This window comes from Denticeps clupeoides, chromosome 7 (genome assembly GCF_900700375.1).
Source record: "Denticeps clupeoides chromosome 7, fDenClu1.1, whole genome shotgun sequence".
NCBI lineage: Eukaryota > Metazoa > Chordata > Actinopteri > Clupeiformes > Denticipitidae > Denticeps > Denticeps clupeoides.
The window spans coordinates 12,161,577-12,175,598 of record NC_041713.1 but is presented as its reverse complement, the minus strand read 5'-3'; the positions used below and the strand labels follow the sequence as shown (position 1 = coordinate 12,175,598).

Sequence of the window (14,022 nt, the reverse complement as noted above, 5' to 3'; positions counted from 1 at the left end):
TGAGTTTAGACATAATGATAAGCTTTGTTATATGAAATCTGATTAATTTGATCACACTCATGTCCTCTTTAGAGGCATATTTATGGAAAGGGTAAAAAAGAACAATTAATTTGTATTACTAAAAATGGGCATAAAACATTTTACATTTCATAAATGCAAATATGAAAGTTGACCTGACTCACCTTTGTAGGTGCTGTACCACCCGTGCCACCTTTGAGCCGGGTAGCATCCTCTGTTTCTGTCTCGCTTCCCCTCTTGAGGCACTACAGTCAGATGGTGTCTGTGGTTTGTCAAATAAGCATTATATTGTTGGGAATTATATTATTACAATATTACTGATATACTATGGCACAAATATACTTTAAAAATGTTTTAAATTTTGGTAAATTATGAACAGTCGACATCATAGACTTGTTGCAAATCATCAATTATTTTCCCTGACGCTGACAATTAATGCCTGTTAAGGAGTATCTGGGATGTGATGTGTGTCAGGCTACTTGTCAATCATCACTTCTATCTGATTACTTTCTCCAGCCACTGTATGTGTGCAAGGTCCTCCTTCATGGCTGCAAAGCTGGGGGAACCCAGATAACAGCGTGAGTAAAACAGATGCTGGTGTAATTTCAAAACCAAAAAAAACACAAAACAGAAACCAACATGTGAGACTAAGCCAGTTTAAAGGTAAATTATGTCATTTTTTTGTTCAAATTAAAAGATAAAGTGCAAGTGAACAATATGTGTCCACAAAGATGCGATAAACACACAAAATATTTGATGGGACAAATCAGTGCTATTAATTGTAGTAGGTGACGTAAACATGAAAGAACACAATTGAATTTGTGTGGTAAGAAATACACTTAGCTGCAACAAAAGGATTTAGCTGCTTTATCTTCTTGACTATTGGGCATGGAAGAATTGATAAATAGGCACAGGTGTGTGTATATGCCTGTGTGTGTTTAATTCCTAAACATTACCATGTAAGTGCTGCCGACCCCATGCTTTGGCAAAAGGCCGCGGTCGCCATCATGCCTCACCGTGTATCTGGCCGGCTCCTCTCGGGCTTTAGGGACTGACAACCTAAGACATCCTAATACCGACTTTCTCACTCACACACATAAACACACACACACACACACACACACACACACACACACACTCTTAAAGCATTGTATGTAAATCACTATATGGAAACATTTTAAAGGGAAAAAATAGCTTTTGTGAATGTGCAAGAAAATCTGACCCTGCAAATAGCTTTCACCTCTCCCTGTGTATCACAGGCTGCTTTATGTCAGCCTGTGCCACTTTTGGCAACGAAAGGACACCTCTGACCCCACTGATGAGAGATACGTGTGGATGGGTCATATAACAGCACCCCCATATCCACAGGGAAATTGTGGATATGTTGGAATTTAAGAAACTAGATCTGCTCGATATGTGAAACCCACTGTAGATTAATTTGTGTGATAACTTTAGATCATCTGAATGGCAGCATGTGAAAATATGAACAGTAATGAAATTATGCGGCAGGGTGAAAAAAAAGAGTCAACAAACTCCACAAAGTTTGATCTTATTTTATTCGTGAATGTGCAGTGTTTTACTACCTAGAAGGTACTTTGTTAAGAAAAAGTCCATAAAGCCCAGTCCCCCCGAATATAAACTGGATCACACATTGTAAAATTGTCACACCTGCAAATGGTCTTAAGTGTCAATTTTTAGGAACCACACTGGCGTTTTAGCCGCTAAGTGTGTCACTTATTTTTAAAGTGCAATCATTTATGTCTTTCAAGCCATTTGAGTGTCTATTTTGGTCAAATGCTGAAGGCATAGGTACCGCGGCGGTGTCCATGGATACATCCGGCGGGCTCACTGCACACTTTTTCCTGTAGTGGCTCCAGACATCCAATCTTCATCTCCGATTTCTGACCTCACCACGGGTTCAGGGGCCCCAGATCGGGACACGGAGATGTGGTGCGCAGTATCCTATTAACATTGCCTCATAAAAACTCTTACGGATCAGGGGTAAGCTAACACCCATGTGTTTGCTGGGTCAGTAACATTTGTTGATGCGGGGGGTATCGAGGCATATTTGTGAGGTAGTGGGTTGGCAGCGGCCTCGTCATAGTAAAAGATCCGCCCTTCAGCATGTGGTGTGTCCTTCCCTGCACAGCAAAGCTGCATCAAGAATAAAACTCTACTGCTCCGCGTGGGTGTGTGAGAGTGTTTTTGGATGAAAGCTATTGCCTCACTTTGGCCAATGTCATACCTGAGCACTAAAATAATCTGTAAGGATCTGCTAAGTAAATTTTCACAGCTTTCGTGCTTTTGTGTGAATATAGATGGGCAGCCGTGGCGACGTCATGGTATTTTCTTCCAGACCAGTTTGTCAGCTGTCGAGAACGTTATTCTTATATCTTAGCCGTTGCCTTTCCCCTCCGTCAGTTGGGAACACTAAGGTGTGGCAGCGTCCCCTCTCTCCGTCTCCTGTTGTCCTTTCCATCCCTCCCCTCAGCTCATCGTCTCCCATCCCCTTCCACCGAAGGGCCTCCTTCATAAACACCAGCTTGTTAATCCTTAGGGTCACGGCGCTGAGGTACGGCAGAGGGGTGGCAGATGCTGAGAATGCCTGGCTATATTAAGCCGGCCGCTTCATCGAAAACATCCTGTGTCCTCTTGGGGGTGCTGGATGTGTTAAGTTATGCAGAGAGCTGAAGCCGAAGTGGGAGATGGGGACGTGCCCACCCGTCTCGCAGCCGTGCGACAGACCTCAGCGACCCCGATACGAGTGTGTCCTGTCCTTCCTGGGGCCTGTTGTCTCTCACGCCCCTACTTTTGAGGAAAATGACACACGCACATGCACATACGGTATCATACATGCGTATTTCCACACAGACGTCTGCACAGCAGCTCATACTGGAAGGCGAGTTGGACTGAAAAGCTTGCACTGCACGGCTGAGCAGACGGCAGCAGGAACGCTCTGTACGGCCAGGATGCGTAACCCTTGGTTAAAAAAGCACAGTGAATAATGTGCCTAAACCACGTCAGAAGGACTCGGTGTAACGGTGGACGCACCTGCGAGGAACACCTTCCAGGTGCTGTGCCTGCCTTTTTGGCCCATTTAGCGACATCAGCTCTCATCTGCCCTGAGCCGGGCTAAATTTGGACACCGATGGCCCTGTTCACGTTAATGTCGACTCTCCAAAATACTGATGTCTGTCCAGTGGCTGCGTAGCCTCGCCATTAATTTACAGATTTGTTCATGCAAAAGTGCTTTTTGTTTCTCGTCCTGTTTTGCTGCCTGATAATTGGTTACAGTTTGCAGTGGCATCTGCCAAACAATAATCAGCACCCTCAGCAGACGGCCCGTCGCAGAGCACAGGGGACTCTGCTGATGTTTTTTGTCCCCCGTCTGAGGTTAACAAGTTCTGAGAGGACACTTTTTCAATTAGATAAATGAGGTGGGATGTTATTTTTGAGCGATTGTCCTTATTGTTTTAGGACGCCAAGCAGTTGTGGTTCTCAGCTCAATGCTTTATCTGGCAACGAGGGCAAAAGAATATTTAATCGAATGCACGGTCACATTATGTCAACAGCATTCTAAAGTATGTCTCTGTTCCTGCTGAGTCACGATAAAGTTGGAGAACATTCATGAAGAAACCCTGCATAATACAGTGCAAGTAAGCAACAACAACATTTATTATACTTTGCCAATAATTTGATAATCTTCCTGGTTCCTGGCAGACTGTGCTGTTAGCACAAAAGGTAAGCAAGGCGCTATTTAGCAAAAGCTAAGGCGACATACTTTAAAAGTTAAGAAAAAAAGTTTAGGACAAGACAACAACACAACACGTTAACATGGAAAGAGAGCAGACAATGAACGTCATTGGCAAGGTAGGCTATGCTAAATTAGCAATGCTAAATGTCATAATCACTGCTGTAAAAAAATGCAAATGCTGAAGTTATAACTACAAAACAGCTTATGCTGAGGTCGAATCATACTTCCGGTGGACGTTGGTTTGTTGCTCACAACATTTCACTTGTAATTGTGTTTGTTAGCATACTGCTACTTGTGAATAAAAACCCAGATTTCAGATGGAATTTCTGACTGGGAACGTCCTACTTCAACTGCAATTCAGCATAAGCCAGTCATACCCTCTTCACTACATGGTGGATTGTAGTGAACAAGATCATGTTCTGGACTCTGGCAATTATGTTACTATGTAACTTTTTTTAACATTCACTCATAGTTTTTCTGAATAACTCTCGAATGGAACAGAAAGGACCTTTGAAATTACTGCATATACTGAAAACCAGAACAGTACTAGAAGCTGTTTGAGAGTGGTAGAGCACAGTCACCATAACCGGTCTGAATTCTGAATGTCAACCTGTCATCTTTAACACTCAGTTTGCCGGCAATTCCTTCCTTTTGCAACAGAAGATTTGTCGGAGAAACTCAGCACTCTAGCGTCCGCTACTCAAACCTGGAATGACCTTTCCCCCGAAGTCAATGGATTCAAGTGGGAAAAAAATTACTTATTTTCAATGAAAGTACAGTACGATTTTCTCCTTCAGCAGCTATCTTTTAGCAGTCCTTCACCTCTGGGTATGGAGATTCGGTATTTGTCTTAAGTGGTGTCTGGAAGCATGGATGTCATTCCAACAACAACACTCCGATTGTTGCAAACACATCTCACCAGACAATTTTTTTAAAACTCTAAAGAGGACCTTGCGCTCCCTTGACTCATATAAGCTAATACTTCTTTTGTTTCCACTGGCTTCTCCTCGTGCTGTCTGCTGACACAGAAACAACAGGGTCTGGCACGGTGAAGGCTGCATTTGTGGGGCCGTCTGATCACAAGGCGCCTGGTTTACTCTGGGCTTGGAGGAAATGTGGCCTGCAGGACCAGTCCAGACTGGACCATGTGAGTCACATCAAGCCCATCCTCTCCCGCGCCGTTCTGAAAGAGATGATGGAGCGCTGTGGCCTGGGAGAGAGGAGTTATCAGAAGTGAAACCTCATGGTTTCAACTTGACGAAACCGCTTACTGGACGCTGCTGTGGTTTCGCCTAAACAGTCAGAATTGGCCAGAAATGATTCATTTTTGGGCAAATACTCTGCTGAGCAGATATAATTTACCACAAACACACACATACAAACTGTAGCACCAGATTTGCAGCGGTCCAACCCTCCAAAACAGATTGTGACTGCAGCACCGGTTTAGGTATATTTCAGGATGCTAAAGTCCAGCAGGCCCCAGTTCACTGCGCTGTGCACCGTGCTGCTCCATTGATAGCTACGCTAATTCCAGTTCCGAGCGCGTCTCTGCAGAGGGACCAAATCACTCCCTGCTGTTTAAATACGGATTGTTCCTGAGAGGAGCCGTGTGAGAGACGCCTGGCTGTGAAACTGGAAGGATGGAGTGGAAGGAGGTCTACGGGAGTGTAACGCCAACTGCAGGGCTGTACGTGTGCTGTCGCGTCGGTGCTAGTATGGGGTAGAAATTGTGCAGCACCAGCGCTGCAGTACACTGACTCAAGGAAGTGCATTTAATATTTAAATATTTAAATAATAATTTAATATTTTTATATTTGAAACTTTTAAGGTTTAATGAAAGCATCCAGAGCTGTGCAAAATACCTACACACTAATATGGACTAAGATAGTGAAAACTTTTTTATTTTAAAAGCTCACTCTGAAAAAGAGTAAGAGACAAAAAGTATTATTTTCCATCTGCATATTTTTGCTTATAGGAGGTCATTAATATTAAAAATATTGTTACTTTCACTTTTTTTGTTGTTTTGCATGTTTATATCATCCTATTCTGGTAGTTTGGAAGATTTAATATGATCACGCCCAGTCCAAAATATGTCCTTAATCAATTAGATTGTCATTAATTAATTATATTAAGAGGAAGAAACAAGCATTCATTTTACCGCCTCAGTTGAACCGTGCCCAACTATTTTTTACCATACTGATTAATAGAAGAATCTTTTTAATTAAAGGCTGGATTATGAGATTCCCCTCTGTGTTGTTTAATTGATTCTTCTCATGTATTTCCCCTGCACTGAACTGGTGGTCTACCTAGGTGGTGCTTCTACTTCTACTAGCCACAGACAACGTAAAAAAAAAAGGCCAAGCCGCTTTAGAAAACATGAATGTTTTCTCAAAATCAATACACTGGAGCTCCATCACCCAATTTTAAGATTTTGACTTTTCACATTTACATGACATCCATGTGCTTAACTGATTAAGTGAATTATCTAACCAGCGGTGCTAGTAGCCTAGTGGGTAACACACTCGCCTATGAACCAGAAGACCCAGGTTCAAATCCCACTTACTACCTTTGCTCCAGGGGGACTGTCCCTGTAACTACTGATTGTAAGTCACTCTGGACAAGGGCGTCTGGTGAATGCTATAAATGTAAATGTAACCAGACACTGGTTCAGTTGGCCATGGAACAAAGCAATGTAGAAACTAGATTTATGTTGACGTCTAATACAACAGAATTTTGCTGAATCAAGTCTCAAATGAACAGGAATCTTACGTCTTGTGCCCCTGATACAGGTTCTCTGTGTACTTTTTCTGCTGTGGCGCATCTGAGAGGACCTCGCTCCAAGTTTTTGTATTGCTGACTCAGACATCTACACCTGTTCACACAGTACTGCCTGTACAGGTTCTGTAAGCCAAATGCAAGCAAGCAAGCAAGGACAACCCCCCAAAAAAAACATCCTGAGGCACAAAAACAAGGACACAGTTACACAGTTTGCTCACATTTGCAACAGGTTCTCACTCGCTGGTGAACAGGTGCTTGTGCTGCATTGACTCTGCAGTGTTCAAACCCAACTTAATACCATTGTGTCCCTGAGCAAGACACTTAACCCTGAGTGTCTCCAGGGGGACTGTCCCTGTAACTACTGATTGTAAGCGTGCACAACGGTCTCAGAAAACCAGCCAGGCTGGATGAATCACCACCGCACACTGACTAAAAGCATCGGAGTGTGTGTGCATGTTCATAAGCGGATGAGCACTGACTCCCATAGAGAAACATGCAGCCCTGACACACCATAACACCAGTTCCCTGTTAATTCCCTTAACATCATATGGGGCAGTGGTGGCCTAGTGGTTAAGGAAGCGGCCCCGTAATCAGAAGGTTGCTGGTTCGAATCCTGATCTGCCAAGGTACCACTGAGGTGCCACTGAGCAAAGCTGCTCCCTGGGCGCTTGTCATGGCTGCCCACTGCTCACTCAGGGTGATGGGTTAAATGCAGAGGACAAATTTCACTGTGTGCACTGTGTGCTGTGTATCATGTGTGACAATCACTTCACTTCATTCCCTAAAATAACAGATACAACAAGAAAAAATAGATATCTTTACTGATGTTTGCACATGTGCTGTGCGTTTAAATGATCCACAATGAAGAAGTAGTGCGCTTGAGAGCTGTCAATCATCATGCACGTCCTATTTTAATGTCTGTTTATAAACTGATCAGTGGTTCTTTCTTGTTTTATCTATGTATGTAAATCATGAGGATGTCTGATCTTACACCAGCGAACAAACCCCATGTGTGGTGCGTAGAGCTGTGCTTAGTGCCAGTTCATAAATAGTGCCCATAATGCCCTGCCACAGAACCCTCGGTGTGTGTGTGTATGTGACAGTATGCATGAAAGAGAAAAGAGAAGCACTGTTTCTTTTCCAGAGCATCTTTATAATGGTTTTACGGGCTGAGAGGCTCATTAATGTGCTTCTTTAATGTGGCTTTTGACTCCGTTCTGCCTTCATCCAAACCGCTGTGGGTTCCCTTGGCTCGGACCTGGGACCTGGCCTGTACAGTCTCCTGGTCTCACGAGTCCAGGAGATGTGATGTTTCCAGGGTGCGGGTCTGCAGAAGCTAATTAGAGACGCGGTGAATCAAACCCGTTCAAGATTCCACACGCGGCCACCATGTGGGATGGATAGCAGCATCCTCCTAGCAACCAAGGAATTTGTGGACCTGAGTCATAACCGGACCGGCTGTCAAGTTTTTTCGCTCCGGTCTACCTATTCCCAGGCCCACCAGGAAAAAGCGGCAGCTTCAGACACCACGTCTACGGTTGCCTGTTCCCGGCTCTTCTAGAGCCGCACAGAGCATTTCAACGGTTGCGCACAAGCTAGCAAAACAAAAGCAGATCTTCTGGGATTTTTTTTTTTTTTTACATAAAGTACTATAAAGCCAAAACAATGTGCTGCTTTGTCTCTGATGGTCCGTGGCGAACCAGATGTGCAGTCGGATTCTGCGCCTAAAATTTAATTAACCACTTGGAGGAGCTTATTTGGACGACATGACAATAGAAGGTCAGCAACAGATGTAGACCAAAACCACTGACGTTTCTGAGCTGATTGAACAGATCACAACCGGCGACATTTCCCATTCAGTCCAAAAAAAATGCTGCGCTTGAAATAAAACCCGGATTTCTGCATGTGCCTGCGTGACGCAGCAGTGTGGCTACGAACTTTGTTGAGGGGGCGAATGACAAAGACTACGGGCAAACATCTGCTGACCATTGCAAGAGCAATAAGGATTTTTAGGGGCATTATGACTGGGTTGATAAAACACAGCTGCCCCTAAAAGTCCCTCATTTTTCTTGCTGCCTTTTGGGTCCCCGTTTCCCAGGCTAAGCCTCGCCACCAGGGTGAGCGAACCCCGCTACCTCTGCCGCGGACCCTGGCGCTCCTGACATCCATCCAGCGACTGCAAAATGTAGGAGCCGAGTGTTTTATTTGCCCCCCTCCTACCACCAACACTGCGAGCCAGGTTGTTATAAATTTCACTTTCTTAAAAAAAAGAAACGGGGCTCGAGTTTGCTTGAGGCCTTGAGAGGGGTGAATGAGTTCAGCACGCTTTTCTGGTGGGGGGGGGGTGGGGGCTCTTTCTTTGTGGGAACCGAACGCGAATATAAACACAGCGGTGCCATGTGCAACCTCGACATATAGCAAGAATGTAATTCAGGGCGTCCAGAAATAGAGTCTCCTCTCCGGCCGTCTGCACGAACGCAGACGTGTAATGAGCCCGTTTCCCCCCACAAGCTCTGGTCTGCGCATCTGCCCGCTGACATATCGGACGGCCGTGCCAAGGTGCTTTAGAAAAAAAAACGGCATGCGTACAATACGTTGAGTTATTCGCGAGATGAGGCTGACCGGGCTCTAAACAACGTTGGAAGTTGTTGAGAAACTCTTGGCGAGCCGGGCCGAACGCTGTTTAATATCACCAACTCTAATCAGGCCTGTTGGTCTCCATCCCAGAACGTCCGCGTACAGCAGGCTGATCCAAGGCGCACCACGCTTCGCAGGTTGGCTTATTTACTGAGGAGCGTCAGTGCATTTACACGTCGGGCCCATGGGGCTGCCACAGGGCGTAATTTATGGCAGGAATATTGTGGATATGTCCCCAACACTTTTCTGACTACATATCATTTTCCCAAGCACTATTCCGTTATTATTAGCGTATTGCATCGACGAAGTGATAAAGGTAAAAAAGAAAAAGTTACTTCGGCAAACTTTTCTAAATCAAAGTTTACTATGGAATAATTTTCATGGATTTTAACGTTTCATTCCAATCAATAATTAACATTAATGGAACATGAGGTGAAAGAACATAACCTTCTGAGAACAACGCATGAAAATATTAAAAGTGAATTTCCACATGATCACAACGAGCATCTCGAGCTTCCAGATCAGATGATCTCGTCAACCAGAAACTGGGACTTTGTAGGCCAGTTGAGAGACGGTTTAACTCGTCACCTTGCCCGCAAAGACCCGACCCCTGGCTCACGTTTTCGTCACAATCTGGTGGCTTCTGGACGCGACGTTTACTCCTCCGGCACCGCACGTGGCTCCGGGTGTTGTGTCGTGCTGACGTCGCCGGCGATACGTTACCCTGACGTGACGGTAATCCCGTGTCGTGGTCCCGGGTCAGTCCAAGTCGCTCGTCCGGCGGACGGTGTGCTGGAGGTGCCCGGAGGACCGGGCTCTTCACGAGGCTTCTCCTCGGGCTGAGCCCAGCGACCCGCCGACACCACGTTCCTCTTGTCCCTCAGAAGGAAGAGAAGAAGAAAAACTACGCGCGAAGTTTTGACGCTTTGCATCAAAGCGAAGATTCGCGTTTCGCGCGCCAGCTCCTCCCGCCAAGAGAGTGACGTCGTTGTCGCGGGAGATCCACCTGAGCGCGCGCCCTTAAACCAGGCTGCGTGGACGCGGCCGCCCTCCCTAAAAAGGAATTTTGGGTGGCGAGCGCATCTCCCGCGTCGCGCTATTAGCGAGTAACTGTTGCCACCACACGGAGGGAAGCGGGGATGTGGCCGCGATCGAGGCCACCGTCGCTTCCCTCGCACGTTCCTCTACAGCCGCGTAATGTCGCGGGATGAAGGACGAAGGTCGCACACAGAATAAAAAAAAAAAAAGAACCGGCGGCGTGTACAGATGTTGCAGGTCGTTCGGCGGCCTGGAAGAAGAGGGTTCCCACACTTTGCACATTCCGAAGCTGGATTCGTGAAACACACGCCAGGTCCGCTCACCACAGCGAGACAAAAAAAGAAGCGCACGATTGCACAATTACCAACCAAAGGTTACTTCAGTAAAACAAACAAACAAACAAACAAACAAATATTAATAATAAGTAATACCACAGTCATTATGCTGCGGGTTAGGAACACGTAAATACGTTTATTTAATATGAATTTGCTTTCTGTGAAGTTAAATGACTTTCTTTGTTGGTTGGTGAGTGTGTGTGTGTGTTTTTTTTTTTTTAATTGCCGTGATTATTTTCCTACATATTACATGTGTAATAAAGCTGTCTGTGCGTAATATCTGAGTTTTGCGCGACTCCCTCTGGTCAGTTTTGTAACTGCAGGAGCGAGAAACGCGTCCCTGCGTCGTTCTCCTGTCGGATTTAACACTTCTGATCCCTTGTTTGAGTGTACACGTTAGCGAACGTGTAGTTTTGTTCGTTTTTTTTTTAATGGGAGGGCGGTGGCAGGTTCTAGATAACTATATGGATATATATATATATATAACTTGAGAGTTGAACACGTCGGGAGTAGTAAGGACGACTATACTACGCGGCAGGAGTACTCGTTCGTCCTCACTGGGTCGGCTCGGTTTGTTAGCACCGTTCGTGTCTTGTGTTTTCTACGCTTTAAAAATGTCGCGCAAGCCTCCTCGCCGCTCAGGCACGGACGGGGTTCGAACCCGCGATCTTCGGTTTACGAGACCGACGCCTTACCACTTGGCCACCGCGCCAGGCGTCGAAAAAGCTCAAAATGACCCCTAATAATCCTGCCCGGGCATCCCGGGGTATTGCGCTGCTCGTCTTCGGCGATGTTACACCGACTAGTCTGTTTGGGGTTTTACTGTGAGCCCGTGTCCAATCCCGCCTTGCTTGGTAGGAATTCTGCATGTCCACGACCACGATCGGCATTAATCCGCCACTTCAGCCGAGTCATTCCACAGTTCGGCTGGAGTCCCAGGCCTGATTTAGTGTAGGAATGGCTGTGATATGGTTCATATGTTTGAGTGTTCTTTTCCCCTTAGTACAATTTATTTATATGTCTTTATAAAAGCAGCTATTGTATGGGACAGAATTCCACGGCTTAATAATCACCACGGCACAGGTACATCTGTGCTAACAGAATGCAGTAAGGTTCACAGAACATGACGATGACATTAGGGATCAGGACCACATCTTGCAATGATTTGGATTTCCAACCGTGTCCAAGCTGAACAGCATGCGCTAGGGTTGGATTGATAGATTATTTCCTGTATTTGATGACAAAAGAATGTCTGGGGCTAGAACACAAAAATGTGTGCAGAAGTGCCAGACATAGATCATCGCCCCGCAAGCACACGAGAGAGGTGTAATCTCATGGATTCATCATGCAGGCCATTAAATAAATAAAGTTATTTAAATAAGTTATTTGTTAATATGTGTCTTAGTCCATGCATTTTTTTTTTGCAATTAATACATTACCATAAATCCCAGCTTTCCAGAGACTTGCATCTACATAACGTGTTCATTCTCACAGACAGAATTTGCTTCCCACGTTATTGTTGCAAGTTTATGAAAAGCACTTGAAGAGTTTCATTTGTGTATTTTTCATATATTTTACTCATCTGCAAAGCCCACATTTTCTTCAGCAATATTTAATAGATTAGCAAAGAAATCTGACTGAATAGGAACTGAATTGATGACGTGCAAGACTTGGTTTCACACAAGAAATTGTTTGTCAAGGTTATTTCCTTTTATTCATTGATTTTGAATTTAAATATACAGACATGACTGGGGATAAATATGCAGAAATTGGTGGTACCTGTCATGCTTTTCTGTAGACGTTAACATTTCCGCGTGGTTGCATGCATAATTCAGTATGCATTTCAGCTGACTGTGTTCTTTGCGAGGCTTTCTTTGTTCCTTTAATGATATTTAATTGCGCCAACTTTCAAGTTGTGCAGAATAGAGGCTTAGAGGTGATCACTGCTGCCTTCCAACAGAAAGATGTGGGGTCAAGAGCTCCCCCCTTTGACCCTGAACTGGCTCAAGCTGACTCGGACTGTTTGAAGGACAGGTGCAGAAAGGGGCCACCTACAGCTTTCCCACCCATTCATTTTAACTACACCTTTTGTGGCACTCCATCACATTTCCTGCTGGGTCACCCAGTAGGTCACCCGCCGACATTCACAAGCATGCAGGTACATGCAGGGAGCACTACATCATATTTGACCCATGAGAAGGTGACAAATATGGGCCACTTTGTAAAAAAAAATTAAAATTGCACTGCACTGAGGGCCTTCTAAAGGGCACACATTTGGTCCCTGTAGAGACAAACACAAATAATTACTAATGGAACATTTTGTGATCTTCCTGGAATTTCCTGTGGGATGGTTGTGCAATAATAATAATAAGTGAAAGGATGCGTCCTCTGCATTAACCCATCACGCTTGGTGAGCAGTGGGCAGCCACGACAGGCGCCCGGAGAGCAGCGAGTGGCTCAGGATTCAAACCCTCGGGTTACACATCCACTTCCTTACCTGCTAGGCCACCGCTGCTCCAATGACTGTGGAAGCTGGAAATATCTGTTCTGTTCAAGCCAATTTTCATGGAAACCAAGGAAAATTCTAAACCTTTTAATTGCAGTTTTGCACAAATGCTGCAGGCGTTAAGGGAACAACAGAAATATTTTACTGTCCGGGGATGCCAGTAACCGGATCAATGTGCTGTGAGCAGAGAGCATGATTGCTTTCCGTCCGCAGGAAAAAAGTAGCCCAGGTAAGTCAGTAAGGGCAGGGCCATGATTAAATTCTCCCATTTCCCAAAAGCCAGGATGATTCAATATCCCCGTGTTGGTGGAATAGCACAAACTCTACCCCTAACCCATTACAGTACGGCATTAGATATTAGTGCCCGGACCCACGATCCCTGCTGAGGGTTGGAGAGGCTTTTTAACCCTATTTATGGATTTAATTAAAAAAGAAAAAAGCTTTTCAGAGAACAGAGGGAAGTCACGCCCCACAAGTCCCAAAATAAATCTTAAAGCTTAAGGGGAGGCTGATAAATCATCTAGATATTATATTGACAAACTACTTGCTCCTATTTCGCCTTAAATCCGCAACCATGTATTTTCTGGAGTGAATGGGTTTCACAGCTGCTATTCCTTTTTGCTGCTGTGGTTTTCACGCTTCTGCGAATGTCGCAGGAGGCAAATGCTGAGAAAGTTATGTGCTCTATTAAAAGTGCGCAGGTACAATTGATTAAAACGAAGCATTTTAGAGCCAAGTCACCGGTAGAGAACAGAGGTTCCTGGGAGAATCATAGATCATGTTTCAGACGCAGCTTCCCTCAGACACAAATGAGAATTTATTGAAAAATGTTTGCTGCAGATGACGGCTGCCGGAACGCAGTGACAAATGCCGGGGCTGCCAGATGGCAGCAGGCAGCAGCTGGGTACGTACACGTACAACGGCCTCCAGTCGTGAGCAATCGGCAGAACCGCTGC

The 14,022-nt window shown here is 45.1% G+C and overlaps 1 non-coding gene across 1 annotated transcript; it reads right to left on the bottom strand.

Annotated features, from left to right (window-relative positions):
* Positions 1 to 11,200: 11,200 nt before the first annotated feature.
* Positions 11,201 to 11,272, bottom strand: trnat-cgu (transfer RNA threonine (anticodon CGU)). Its single transcript has one exon. It is a non-coding gene; the product is annotated as a tRNA-Thr (tRNA).
* Between the last annotated feature and the right edge of the window lie 2,750 nt (positions 11,273 to 14,022).